The following is a 14,674-nucleotide window of genomic DNA, read 5'->3' on the forward strand; positions in this document are numbered from 1 at the left end:
TGGAAGCTGAGGATCAAAGGTTAAGAGCCCCTGTAAGACTCAGACTGAAGGGAGTCATGGAGCCCTGATTTGAACCCAGGGTGACCCTACTCTGAAGTGCCACCTCCTTCCACACAGTCTGAAGCCTTCCTCTGAACCCGGCCTTCAGCAGGATGATGCCCATGACCACGGGGGCAAGGTAAGAAAGACACAGAATCACCCTCTGCAAAACGCCAAGCTGCCCTATGACAATACGAGGCTGTTAACGGGAAAGTCAGCAGCAGCCGCCTCACAGAAATGCTGGCAGAAACAGCACCGGAGCGGAATCCCACGCGCTGTCACCCCACACCCCTCACCGAGCAAACCCCAGCCAGCGTCCAAACCCACGCAGAGCCCCGGGGAGTTTACTGTTCCTCTACCGGACTTCAGCGCCGCAGCCCGGCAGCCCTGCCCAACCCTGCTCCAACTCTGCCCCCTAGAGTCCAGCTGCAGACCCGGGCTTTTGGGGGGAGAACCACGCCCCAGGCAGGCAAGCCCACACCACCACCACCGTCCCCCACACCGTCCCCCCGCCCCCGCTGAAATCCCACATCTCAGGGCGCCGCCACCTGGCACGGGTGCTGACCCACTGGGGTGACCCAGCAGGGCCCCTCACGGCCGTGCTTTAACTCAGGAAGTGCTTCCCGGGTGGGACCCCCAAACCCAGTGAGGCGGACGGGGCAGACACTCGCACGCTCACTTCACTGCGCGGGACCTGGAGTCTCGGAGGCGGGGTTTTCTTGCCGCCCCCGCCTTCCGCCGTCTGGGATCAGGGGCGCTAAGCAAACCGGCCTCTCAGGCTGCACCCACCATAGGTACTTCTGGAGCCAACAGGCACGTCCGATTTCGCTTCAGCTTCGGGGACTCCTGCTTGGGGCTCGTACCTGGAACAAAATGAACACACAGGCAGATGTACACAGCACAGGACCAAGGGACAGTCTGCGGACACAGAAAAACCGCGAGGAGCACTGTGTTCCGCGGGCGCCGAACAAGAGCGTGCCCCAAGATGCCTTGAGGCTCTCTTCTTATTGTGAGACGTATTTCTGAATTCTATGACTTTTGGGGCCTCCCTGTCACTCCTTCACTTCACGCGCCCCCTGCTTCGGCCGAACACCCCACCACCTTGCTGCTCCACGCACATGCGCAATCGGGGTGCTGTCCACCTGCACGGCCTCTCCCCCGGGCTTCTCATCCAGCTCCGCCAATCACAAAGGTGAGTTCAAAGGCCACCGCCCCCAGGGAGCCATTCTCATCGCCTCTTCCCTCCACCGAACCTTCTGTAGACCCCTCCTGCCACCTTTGTTGGCACACAGAACTTCCTACCTTGCGTTTTCGTTTCTTGTCTACTTTCCTTCTCTAAGTGTAGGAGGTGAGGACTCTCTCGGTCACCTGCTTCCTTCGTATCCCACCGATTCTTTCTAGATTTAGGTATGAGCATTTGCAACAATGCTCACAGTCCATTATCTCCAGTACCCAGCCCGCTGGCACACGGAGGCAAATGACGCCTACTCCGTGCGAAAGTGAGGGAGCAGACACATTCCTCAAGGGTCAGTCCTTTGATCTGACTCTCTGCTTTCAGAGTTACTTCCCTGTAAATGTTATGGGTTGAACTCTATCCCCAAAAAAGCTATGTTGAGGGGTGCCTGGCTGGCTCAGTCGGTAGAGCATGTGACTCTTGATCTCTGAGTCATGAGTTCAAGTCCCACAATGGGCACACGGATTAGTCCAAAAAAAAGGGGGGGGGAATCTGGACGCAGGGACATACAGACACACAGGGAAGAAGGTCACATGAACATGAAGGCGGAGATGAGAGCTATGCAGCCACAAGCCAAGGAAAGTCTGGGTCCACCAAAAGCTGAAAGAGGCAAGGAATTCTCCCTAGATTCTTCAGAGAGAGCACGGCTCCGCCAACACCTTGATTTCAGACTTCTGGCCTCACTAAGCCATTCACTTCACGGCACTTTGAAAGTACAGCCCTAGGAAACTAATACAAGAAATAACAAGAAATAACAATCCTAGGCACTAGAAGAAAAAGAAGAAATTTATACCGATAAAGAGTTTTAAATATGTGTGGGAGACAAAGTGATGAGCAAAGGGACAAAACAGTTATCTCTGGTTAAAAAAAGAAGAAAAAGACATGAACTAAGGCCACCTCTCCTTTAAAGAGACGCCGCAGGACCTCCTTCCAGAAACGCACCAAACCAGCATGATAACCACCACTGAGAACCAATGACAAGGCAGCCTCAGAAAAGCCAAAGGAGGGATAGCAGTTACTCCGCACCCAAAGCTTGGAGACTCGGTTCATTTCCCGTGCTCACACGTCCACAAGGACTCGCAAGTTTCCTTGGGGCCTCCATTTGCCCCATAAAAAAAATGGGAATGAAAGCCACAGGTCCTTCGCAGTATGGCTGAGAGTACTGCAAGGTCAGGCAGGTGTGGTCGTGGCACATCACAGTGCACTGGATTTGAAACAAGCGCCTCGGCTTTTCCCGAGGTGCCCTGAAGCTCTCCCTGATTCAGCCCTGCACATTCCGCCACTTCAGCCCCTACCTTCAGTGGGCCTGCGGGGCGCTGGAGGTCAGCCCCACCCTCATGGAGGAAGTAATTCCATATTTCTGTTATCACCCAAAACAACAGCTACCACTTGTACCAAGCACTAGGATCCGTCAGGCGCAGGGCGGGGCAGCCTGTGCGTACTCTTCTCTACTGCGTACGTCCTTCTGGCTCACGTGCTGCCGGAAGACAGGTATTCTCCCCATTTACTCATGGAGAAAGTAGGGCTCCAAGAGTACCAGGCAGAGCACAGACTGCAGCCTGTGGACACCCACACTGCCTCCCTTCCACACTGTGTCAATGGTCTGTTTACCCTGCAGGGCAGGGGGTGGGCTGATCGGTCTCTGTCCCCCAGCACTCAGCCAGGCCCAGCCACAGTGAGGGGGCTCAGAAATGGTCTGCAGCTCAGACAAATGAACCAGCTGACCCACCCCCACAGCACAGAAGTCAGGGCTGACTCCTTCCCAACTCTAAAAAATACCAAGCCCTTTCCCTTAGAAAAATCAACAAGGGGCACCTGGGTGGCGCAGTGGTTAAGCGTCTGCCTTCGGCTCAGGGCGTGATCCCAGCATTCTGGGATCGAGCCCCACATCAGGCTCCTCCTCTAGGAGCCTGCTTCTTCCTCTCCCACTCCCCCTGCTTGTGTTCCCTCGCTCACTGGCTGTCTCTCTATGTCAAATTAATAAATAAAGTCTTTAAAAAAAAAAAAAGAAAAGAAAAATCAACGAAGAAATACCTGATGTCAAGATTGTTCTCCTGTTACTTCCTCCTAAAACAGGGGGGGAAAAAAAGTGAGGTTAGCAATACCATGTAATGAAGTTGGTAGGTAACCGCATTGGTGGTTCACGCGAACTGAATGTTACGCTATTCGGTCAGCTACTTTCAAAACTGAGTGTCATAGGAAGGGATAAAGAAGATGTGGATACATATGCAATGGAATTATTACTCAGCCATCAAAAAGAATGAAATCTTGCCATTTGTAACAACGTGGATGGAACTAGAGGGTATTATGCTAAGCAAAAGTCAGAGAAGGACAAATACCACATGATTTCACTCATATGTGGAATTTAAGAAACAAAACAGGTGAACAACAACCACAACAAAACAAGTGAACATACAGGAGGGGGGAAAAGAGAGGGGGAAACAAACTGTAAGAGACTTAACGATGGAGAACACACTGAGGGTTGCTGGAGGGTGGTGGGCAATGGGCTAGATGGGTGATGGGGATGAGCACTGGGTGTTGTATGTAACTGATGAACCGCTGAATTCTAGTCCTGAACCCAATATTACACTGTATAACTAGCATTTAAATAAAAATTTGAAAAAAAAATTAAAAACCAAAAACTGGGGGGCGCCTGGGTAGCACAGCGGTTAAGCGTCTGCCTTCAGCTCAGGGCGTGATCCCGGCGTTGCGGGATCGAGCCCCACATCGGGCTCCTCCACTGTGAGCCTGTTCTTCCTCTCCCACTCCCCCTGCTTGTGTTCCCTCTCTCGCTGGCTGTCTCTATCTCTGTCGAATAAATAAAAAAATAAAATCTTTAAAATAAAAAAAAAACAACTGGGCATCATAAAACCTAACCCAGAGAAACAGAGTTGGTTGTGTGCTGATCTCTATGCTGATTGTGCTCAAGTCCCAGTGGGCTGTCACCACCCGAGGTAAGTCAGGGGGGAAAGACATTCTCAAAGCGGGCAGTTGGCTGTTTTCAGAATGTGATGTGGGTCCCTCTCCCGGGGCCAGTGGACAGGACCTTCATAAGCTTGAGGAGAGGTTTCCACGGGGACAGCCCTGGCGGTCTGCGCCTCGACAGCCTAGTTTCTTACCCACCCGCTCAGCACTGGGAGCCACTCTGTGCTGGGTCGGTGACAGGAGACGTGAAGCTGCCTGGGACAAGGTACCCAAGGACAGTCTTGATCCAGGGAGGTAAGAGAGTCATTTAACAAGCTGGAAGCCCCGGCAGCAAGGTGCCTTCACAATCCAACAAAGCTCAGCTGTGGTCCTGGCGGGGAAGCGACTATTAATTCATCCAGCAGCAAATTGTGCCAACTCTACTCCAGAAGATTCCAGATCTGTCTGTGTCTCTCCCCAGTGACCCCGTAACCCTGGACGACTACAGCTGGCTCCAGGTTAGCGCCATCATCACCCCACAGCACCCATTCTCTGCCAGGCAGCAGACTGACCCTCTCACACGCACAAAGCAAATCACGTCACCCTGCTCATAGGCCTCCAGGAGCTCCCATTGCCCCCAGAATACAACCATCAGTCTGCCCATTACCTACAAGGTGGGTCCCATGTGACCTGAGCTCCCCATCACCTCTTGGGCTTTGTCTCCAGCACCCTCCCCACCCACCAGCCCTCTTCAGCCCCAGCCGCCTTTCAGCTCCTCACACCCACTAAGTTGCATCCTGTCTTAAGGCTTTGCTCTCCCCCACATCTGACCGCTTCTCAAAGGTCAACTCCTCAAAGTGGCTTTCCCAATGTCAATCTCAATGCTCCCCACTCATCACACTTTACTTCTCTGTGGCACTCGGGCTGCACATGATTGTTGAGTCCAGCGCACACTCAAAGCATGGCCCATATACCCGCAGCGCCAGCATCACCGGGAGCCCTTTAGAAATACAAATTCTTAGGCACATGGTGGCTCAGTCGGTGAAGCGTCGGCCTTCGGCTCAGGTCATGATCCCAGGGTCCTGGGATCAAAGCCCACAAAGGGCTCCCTGCTCAATGGGGAGCCTGCTTCTCGCCCTCCTTCTTGCTCGTGCTCTATCTCTGTCTCTCTCAAATAAATAAATAAAATATTTAAAAAAAAAAAAAGGAAATACAAATTCTTCCACTTACCGCAAGCCCTACATGGATGCACACACTCGAACTCCTTAGGAGCGGGGCCTGGGAATCTGTATCTTAATGAGCTCCCAGGTGAGATTCCTACCCTTGCTCAAGTTGGAGAAGAACTGATCTAGTTCATGTATTTGGTTCCCTGGTGATTACCTCTCTTTGACATACATATCTCACGTCGGGAGAGCAGAAATGTTGTTCTGCATTATTGCCTACTGAACCCCCAGCATCCAGAATAATGTCTAATAATAGCAGGTGCTCAATCAATATTTGATGAATTAACAAAAATAAAGAGGTGGATTCCCTCCGCATACGATCAAACAAGTGCCGCGTGTGCCAAGCAGTGAATCAGGCATGGCCCAGCCCGACAGAGGCTGTCGGACCTGCAGGCGAGAGAAAACAGCACACGAACACCCCCAGACTTCCAGTTTTTCCAGGGGCCTGAAGTAGGAGATCTGGAGTTTAGGGGATCTCCACTGAGTGAGGGAACATCTCAGGGAATATCCGTACCTATAACCCCAGGAGGACAGAACTTTACCAAAAAGCCTTTCATTTCCCGGAATTACGACTATTCCCAGACAAAAGCCAGGACAACCTTTCAGGAGAAACAGCAAGCAGAGGGAAGAAGTTACATTCATAGCATGAATGCACTTCTCTGGGTCCAGCCATAAAAAACAGGAGCCCTCTCTGTCCCCATCCCCGCTACCCCAAACACTCGGGTCACTATCACTTTCAACAAAGTCCCCGCTAGGTCAGGATTCGAGGGCATTTCGATTCTTTCCAGCTAGTCTTCCTTGAAAAGGAGAAAGTACCATCTTTAAAGAAAATAATAGCACTGTAAATGATGACTTCCGCACAGCTCCATCGCCACCATCTATCTCCACACCCCACTGGGAGACAGTTCCACACTCTACAGCAACTATTCAGCAGTGCTTGTAATTCCTTGGGCGCAGAGCAAGACCAATCTTTTTGTAATTGCCACAACCCAGCACTGAAATGTGCTCATTACATATTGTCGTGAACAAAGAACCTCTCTGCAAACCCCTAACCTGCTTACAACAATAAGAGATTTTTCCTTCTAGAACGAGACCCCTGTAACGCCCCCCGCTACTCTATGGGGCGCACGGCTACCTCCGCCTCCCACACCCTTTGACAGGGAGGAGCGATGCCCAGGTCCAATCCCGCAGAGAAGGGCAAGCAGGGCGGGGCACACGAATCTGTCTCCTAACTAGAGCTGTCGCCACAGGTACACCGCACCCTGCAAAAGATGCCAATAGAAACAATACAGACTACAAATGAATGGAAAAAGCCTAGGAACCATGAAATTCTGGGATAACCAATATTAATCAGAATGCAATTACAACGCGCGGGCAGCACAGGGAAAGTCACAGGAACTCGGAGGAAAACCAGGGGCACAGTGGTCAGCGCAGTCTTCCTGCAGGACGCGGGTCCGGCAAGCAGCACCTAAACCATACGGTCGCGGCCGCAGAGACCTCGGCGCCAACACTCGCTCGCGCATGCGCACTCGCCCACCCGGGACGGGCCACACCCTCGTCCGGGGAGGCGGCCTCGGCGGCGGGGCCTCACCTGTGGGCGCACAGCGCTGAGGAGCGCCGGGCAGCGCCGAGCAGGGCGCCCCGCGCCGCACCCCGGCCCCGCCTCCAGCTCCACTCCGGCGCCGGCAGGAGGACGCCGCCAGCAACCCCACGGACCTGCCCGCCGCGCGCCGCGGTGTACTTCCGGGGCAGTGCTCTGGCAACCGAGACGCGGTCGCTGGCGCGGCGACTGCTTCCGGGGTTACACTTTTCTGGCTTGTCTCTAGGTGGAGATCCTAGAAGAGCCGTCCCCGGGAGGCTCACAGCGTTCAGGGCCCAGAAATGAGGTCGAGGCGCGAGGTTGAACCTGACAGTGGGAGGCAAAGCCATGTGATGAATCGGGCCCCGGGTCTGGACCCCCTTGGTCCTCTCTGCTCAGCTTCGTGTCTGTAAGCGCTGACCTCGCAGGGTTTGTTATCCTTAGGTGACATTTTGTGCCCAACTCGTAATAATCAGTAAATGTAAAATCAGTACTCAAAGGTCACCTCATCTGTGAAGTGTCCCCTGAGCATAGAGCAGATCTAGTTTCTCAAGATATAGATATATAAAGATTTTATTTATTTGACAGAGACAGCAAGAGAGGGAACACAAGCAGGGGGAGCGGGAGAGGGAGAAGCTAGCCTCCTGCTGAGCGGGGAGCCCGATCTGGAGCTCAATCCAGGGCTTGATCCCAGGACACTGGGATCATGACCTGAGCCAAAGGCAGACGCTAAGGACTGAGCCACCCAGGCGCCCCTTCTCAAGCTACATTTTGTAAACTCTCTGTAAGAAAGAGGCAGCTTGGCCTCCTGAGCAATTTAAAACTAGGGTCAGACCTGGATTGAATCCTTGCTCCAAAATCCACTAGCTATGTGGCTTTAGGCAGGTCACTTCCCTCATCTGAGCCTCAATTTTCTTGTCTATAAATTGTGGATAACAGCACCTACATTGAAGGGTTGTTAGGAAGATTATTTAAAAAAAAAAAAACGGCGGGGTGCCTTGGTGGCTCAGTTGGTTAGGCAACTGCCTTCGGCTGCAGTCATGATCCCAGCGTCCTGGGATCGAGCCAGGCATGGAGCCTCTCATCGGGCTCCCTGCTCCCAGTGCAGCCCGCTTCTCCCTCTCCCTCTCCTTCTGCCTGCCGTTCCCCCTGCATGTGCTCTCTCTGTCTGTCAAATGAATAAATAAAATCTTTTTAAAAAAGCACTTGGTATAGCACAGAGTAGTTGCTCAAATTGCTGAAGTAATTCAAAATAAAAGAGCATGTATTCCAGATGTTTGTCAGCCACAAAAGTGCACTTAGAGGCAGCATGAAAGAGAAGAAACAGAATTTTACATCCTTGCTCTGTTACATTCTAGGTGTTTGGGCATCGGCACATTCCAGCCTTTCAATTACAGTTTCTACCCAGAGAAATGGGAGTAATGATCTCCATCCCTCAGGGGTGGAAAAGATTTTGAATTCCTGGTGCCTAGCACCTAGGAAGGGTATGTTTTACCACATGTGCAACACACATGCCATTCCAAAGAGCATAGCCAGCAGCCAAAATATCAGAAAGTTTGGTGACAACCAGTGCCAAGAGACCAACCCACAGGGAAGAGCAAACAGTAAAAAAAAAAGAGAGAGAGAGAGAGAGAGTTGTGACCAAAGTGAAGAATTAACTGGGAGTCAGGCAGCCCCAGGAGGAAAAGACAGGAAACGGAGATGCTTGGTGCTAATCTAATCTAGTGAATCTAGTTTAAAAAGGTTTTAAGGTCTTTCTGTTGCCATCAAGATAAAAACCAGACTCCTTAGCATTTTTACTTTTGAAGTAGTTAAAATCTGTTAACCTTTTTCCCGTTTGGCATCTCAGTTGTGCTTAGAAAGACCCATCTTCACAAGTTGTAAAATTATAACTTATAAGAGGCCAAAAAGAAAATCAACCAAGTTAAGTGATAAATTGAAAACTTGTGCATCATATATGACAAAGCATTCGTTAATATCCACAATATACAAAGAGTTTGCACAAATCAATAAGAAAACACTTTTAATTTGGAGGAAGAGATGGAACCACAAATCATATAACAAAAAGTAAACAAAACTGGTAAATAAAAATGTGGAAAGATGCCCACATCACTAAAAATTAATGATACTGAAATTTTCGATGAGGTGGGTTTTTTAAAAAAGATTTTATTTATTTGAGAGAGAGAGAACAGCAGGCGGGCTCATGACCTGAGCCAAAGACAGATGCTTAAGTGAGCCACCCAGGCACCCCTCAATGAGATGGTTTTTGCTGACTAAATTGGCAAACAATTAAAATATAGTTACAACTAATGTTAAAAAGAATATGGAGAAAAGGTGCTTGCATCCACTACTGGTAGAATGACAGCTTTTGGAAGGCTGGCAATTTGGCAGTATTCATTAAAATTTTAACATGTAATATATTTAATTATATACGCTTTGACCTAAAAATTCAAATTTTAGGAATTTATTCCATAGAAACTCTCACAAATAAAGATACATGTACAAGAGCATTTAATGCAGTATTATTTCTAATAATAAAAAGTTGGAAAACATATAAATGTTTAATAGCATAAGTTTGGTTGGCTAAATTAAGGCTCATCAATATAATGAAACAGTATTTTACATATTCAGAGGGATAAGGTGGGTGTATGTATGCTGACCTGGAAATATACACATGATACATTACATGAAAAGAGCAAATTACACAACTGTTCATATAGTATGGCTTTTAAAATTTGTTCATATAGGGTGCCTGGCTGGTTTGGTTGGTAGATCATATGACTCTTGATCTCAGGGTTGTGAGTTTGAGCCCCACATTGGGGGTAGAGATTCCTTTTTTTAAAAAATCTCTTAATGAAAATTTGTAAGTATAAGCATCACATATAATTTAAGAAGCATTAAAAAGTTTGAAAAAATACACACAATACTGTTTGGAGTACTTCTCTTTGGAAGTTGGGGTAGAAGGTACTTTCTCTTTCTACAGCCTATATTTTTTGTCAGAATTTTAGTAGCACGAAAGTATTATTTTGTAATTTTTTAAAGCTCCAAGAAAATAAAGTTAAAGAAACAAAGTTTTTTCAATTTTGAAATGGCAGCATGAACATACGTACTTTTCTTCACACCCCAAAAATCTCACTGAAAAGACAGAAGAAATAGAAAAATATAGAAGACGAATCATTCAAAAGTCTAAATACCAAAGGCATGCAAATAGAAAAATTGCTCTAAAAGGCTAAAGGTTTTGGGGGGCCTGGGTGGCACAGCGGTTAAGCGTCTGCCTTCGGCTCAGGGCGTGATCCCGGCGTTATGGGATCGAGACCCACATCAGGCTCCTCTGCTATGAGCCTGCTTCTTCCTCTCCCACTCCCCCTGCTTGTGTTCCCTCTCTCGCTGGCAGTCTCCATCTCTGTCAAATAAATAAATAAAATCTTTAAAAAAAATAAGATAAAAAAATAAAAGGCTAAAGGTTTCGTCTTAAGATCATCTGTCTCTAAGGGGCGCCTGGGTGGCTCAGTCGGTGAAGCGTCTGCCTTCGGCGCAGGTCATGATCTCAGGGTCCTGGGATGGAGCCCTGTGTTGGGCTCCAGCTCTCCAGCCCCATGTGAGGCTCCCAGTTCCGCGGGGAGTCTGCCTCTCCCTCTCCCCCCTGCTCCTTCTCTTTTTCTCTCTCTCTCAAGTAAATAAAATCTTAAAAAAAGAAGTCACCTGTCTCTAAATCATGCCCTCAGTATTTGCTGAGGATCGATTTGCTATATCGCATTGTCAGTGGTGCTGGTAGATCCAGCAGGCAGGGCAAGATGCATTGCCCGGTGGTCCCTGTGGGTAGAGTGACACAGGAGATACTACATGGTGATGTCACAGCACAGGTTATAGCAAATCCCAGTTTGTATGTTTTGAAGGATAATAATTGCATAAACTACTAAGTTGAAATTGTGCAAATGTAAATATATTGGTTGTTAAGTTCTTTTCAAGGACATCATTCTCTTTAAGTGCTAAGATATTTAAATTACAGAAATAGTCTTTACCCAGCATGGATCAGACTTGGTTTCCGCATAAATGACCATCTGCTACAAACCTGTGACATAGCTGAAAAAGGAGAAGAGATACTCCCGACAGGCAAAACAGTGAGGGATTCTTGCAAGATGAAATAAGAACAGATGAATGGGGCAACCCCCCATAAAATGAGGACAAATACTCCCGACCGAGCAAAAGAGAGACACTTCAAAAAAGGTGCATTTTCTGAGCAAAACCCTGGAATGCCCCTGAGATAAGAAGCAAGAGGGAGTGTGAGAAAATACACATGTTGACAGTTGGCCAGAAAGTTAACTAATGGAATTCATGGGTGGTTGGTCTGTCTCCCTAGCGAGCAGTGTCACATTTCGGCTGAAGCCATGGGTCTTAGACTGCTCAGGCCACCGTCACAAATCACCAGAGACTGGTTGCCTTCCACACACCACAAATTTATTTCTCAAGGTTCTGCAGGCTGGGGAGTCCAAGATCACAGCACCAGCAGGATTGGTGTCTGCTGAGAACCCACTTCCTGGTTAGATGGTCATCATCCTGCCTTGTCCCCATGGCAGAGGAAGCAAGAGAGCTCTCTGAGGTCTCTTTTTTATATGGGCACTAATCCCATTCATGAGGGCTCTATCCACGTGACCTAATCACCTCCCAAAGGCCCCGCCTCCAATCAGCATCACACTGGGGATTAGAATTGCAACGCATGAATGTGAGTGCCGATGTAAGCATTGGGCCCATTGCCCCTTGAGAATAAATAGTTCATGAAAGACAGAGTTCAGACAACAATATTAAAGAACAACAACAAAGGCGCAAAACTCAGCAAAAAGAGAGCTACATACCAAGGAAATAGAGTTAATACAGTTAATATTCTAGGTCAGGAGACGGCAAACCACTGGCCAAATCCAGCCTGCCACACTTTTTTACGTTGCAAGAAAACTAAGACTGGTTCTTACCTATGATCATCTGCAATTGATTGGACGACAGAGAACACACTTTGAAGCCCAGTTAAGTGAAATCTATCCCCCCTCCACCTCCCAAAGAAAATTCCATCCCTCTCATTAGTAGACCTGTATTACCAAATATATATATATTTGGTAATGTATATATGTGTGTGTGTGTGTGTGTATATATATATTCGATTATATTTTTAATTTCATCAGTTAAAAAGTTGTGAAAATTTGTATAATTTGTAAGTGGCACAGCCTGGTTTGAAGCCCAGAAACCTGACCATTGACACCACTGCCTCACTGGAAAATAAAGGGCCGCCTTCTAGAGACAGGTTCATCTTCTAGGTGAGCTCTGAGCTTTGCGGCGGCGGATTCCTGAAACCTCCCCCAAAAGCTTCTCCGAGGCCCATCATCATTTCCATTCAGCGCCATCTAGTGGAACCAGCCCGAAGCGGAGCCTGGCTGGCGGAGTTCCCACCCACTACCGCCCCGGTCACTCCGCGCTTGGTCTTTCAGCGCTCCAGGCCTCAATGCGCTCACCTTAAACCAAGGAGGTGAATGCGAACAGGAAGATCACGCAGGTGATGCGCTTTTGGGCCTCGCGCCACTGGCTCATAGGTGCTCAATAAACACTGTCTCCTGGATGAGATGTTACCAGCGATGACTGGTTTCCATTCCTTGGGGGAGGTTCTGCCAAGGGAGACTTGAAATACTGACTTGGGCGTGGTCAGGGCCCCTTCTTGGGATGATCTGGCCCCAGCCCCTTCCCAGCCTCTGCTGTCAGTGGCCCTCTCCCCTCTCCAGAGGTGACCCCACTGCTCCTCAGCTGCCATCATGTGGCCCCAATTGCCCTTCTCTGCCCCCACCATGCAAGGGCCCTACGCCGAGCTCTTCCTGCGCAGTTGGGGACAAAGTCTGTCCAGGTGTCTTTTTTACTAAGAACCAACAGCTTCACACTGGCTGAGGGCCAGAATCAACTACATTATTGGAGGGGCCCAGGGCAAAATGAAAATGCAGGTATTCTTGTTCAAAAAGTATTGAGAGGGGCGCCTGGGTAGCTCTGGTTGCCTGTTACACTACTGACTTCAGCTCAAGTCTTGATCTCAGGGTCCTGGGATCCAGCCCCATGTCGGGCTCCCCGCTCACAGTCGGCTTCTCCCTCTCCCTCTTTATCTGCCCCTCCTCCTGCTCATGCTCTCCCTGTCTCTCTCCCAAATAAAATATTTTTTAAATTTATTTGGGAAAGAGAGGGCGAGAGCTCGAGCACTGGGAGCTACAGAGGGAGAGGGAGAAGCGGCTCCCCGCTGAACGGGGAGCCTGACATGAGTCTCAACCCCAGGACCTCAGGATCATGATCTGAGCCGAAGGCCGACACTTCACTGACTCAGTCACCCAGGCAACCCCGTATTCTCCCACTTTTAAAAAAAATTATGACAAAATAAATATAAAATTTACCACCTTAACCATTTTTAAGTGTACAGTTCAGTAGTGTGGAGTGTATTCACACTGTTGTGTAACTAATCCCCAGAACATTATCACATTGCAAAACTGAAACCCTACCCATTCAACAACTCCCCAGTTCCTCTCCCACCGCCCACCCCAGGCAACGACCCTTCTACTTTCCGTCTCTTCGAATTGACTACTCTAGGGACCTTACGTAAGTGAAATCATACACCATTTGTTTTTTTGTGGCTTATTTCCCTCTGCATAATGTCCTCAAGGTTCAGCCATGTTGTGGCAGGTGGCAGGATCTCCTCTTTTTAAGGGTGAATATATAAACCACATTTTGCTTATCCATTCATCAGTCCGTGGACATGTTGGTTGTTTCCATCTTTTGATTGTGAATAAGGCTGCTATGAACATGGGTGTGCAAATATCCATTCAAGACCCTGCTTCCAGGGGGCGCCTGGGTGGCTCAGTCCTTAAGCGTCTGCCTTTGGCTCAGGGCGTGATCCCGGCGTTCTGGGATCGAGCCCCACATCAGGCTCCTCTGCTGGGAGCCTGCTTCTTCCTCTCCCACTCCCCCTGCTTGTGTTCCCTCTCTCACTGGCTGTGTCTCTCTCTGTCAAATAAATAAATAAAATCTTAAGGAAAATAAAAAAAAGACCCTGCCTCCAGTCCTTTTGGATATATACCCAGAAGGGAGGTTACTGGATCACATGATAAGTTCATTTTAATTCTTTGAGGAACTGCCGTACTGTTTTCCATGATGGCTACTCCATTTTATATTCTCACCAACAGGGCACAAGGATTTCCATTTCTTCCGTATCCTTGCCAATATACATTTTCTGGGTTTGCTTTCGTTTTGTTTTAAATAGCAGCCACCCTAAGGGATGGGATAAAAAAGCACAGTCAAGGACTTTGATGGAACCCCAGCCCCTTGCTCCCAGAGCCATCGTGAACCCCGCCCCCAGCCTCTGTGGAAGCCAGGCCCCCCACCCGTCCCAGGCCCGGGCTCTGACAGACGAGCAGGCCCTGCCCTGTGGCAGGCACAGACCCAGCTACCCAGGCTGCCCCACCCTCAGAGCCTCCAGCAGCCCCAGGGCCATCCCCAGGCTCTGGCTTATCAGTGTTTCTGGCACCCTACCTCAGCACCTTGCAGAATGGAGACCAGAAGGCTGCGCTTGGTGGGGAGAGAACCCTACCAAGGGTGGGGAGGGGCTGCCCACTGGGGCCCAGCTCTGGCTTTGTTATGCCCATTTCTGGCAGGTGGGGCGAGGCAAGGTGGGGGTGG

General features: G+C 49.3%; 1 protein-coding gene and 1 long non-coding RNA gene across 7 annotated transcripts in view; both read right to left on the reverse strand.

Moving 5' to 3' along the window:
* The window catches only part of TTLL1 (tubulin tyrosine ligase like 1), a 28,579-nt gene extending 21,432 nt beyond the window's left edge, over positions 1–7,147 (reverse strand). Inside the window, exons 1-4 of one of the 6 annotated variants that reach the window (XM_034643435.1) lie at positions 6,992–7,145; positions 4,397–4,568; positions 3,308–3,340; positions 829–902 (exon numbers count right to left, since the gene is read on the reverse strand). The gene's annotated coding sequence lies outside the window, so the exon portion shown is untranslated. Of the gene's footprint in view, positions 1–828; positions 903–3,307; positions 3,341–4,396; positions 4,569–5,407; positions 6,926–6,991 lie in introns of those variants that run through there. The other 5 variants (XM_034643434.1, XM_034643432.1, XM_034643436.1 and 2 more) reach the window with 5 other exon arrangements.
* A 6,828-nt stretch (positions 7,148–13,975) lies between these two features.
* The window catches only part of LOC117796268, a 15,976-nt gene continuing 15,277 nt past the window's right edge, over positions 13,976–14,674 (reverse strand). Inside the window, exon 3 of the long non-coding RNA XR_004620637.1 lies at positions 13,976–14,266. This is a non-coding gene — a long non-coding RNA (uncharacterized LOC117796268). The remainder of the gene's footprint in view (positions 14,267–14,674) is intronic.

This window comes from Ailuropoda melanoleuca, chromosome 15, assembly GCF_002007445.2.
Source record: "Ailuropoda melanoleuca isolate Jingjing chromosome 15, ASM200744v2, whole genome shotgun sequence".
Taxonomy (NCBI): Eukaryota; Metazoa; Chordata; class Mammalia; order Carnivora; family Ursidae; genus Ailuropoda; species Ailuropoda melanoleuca.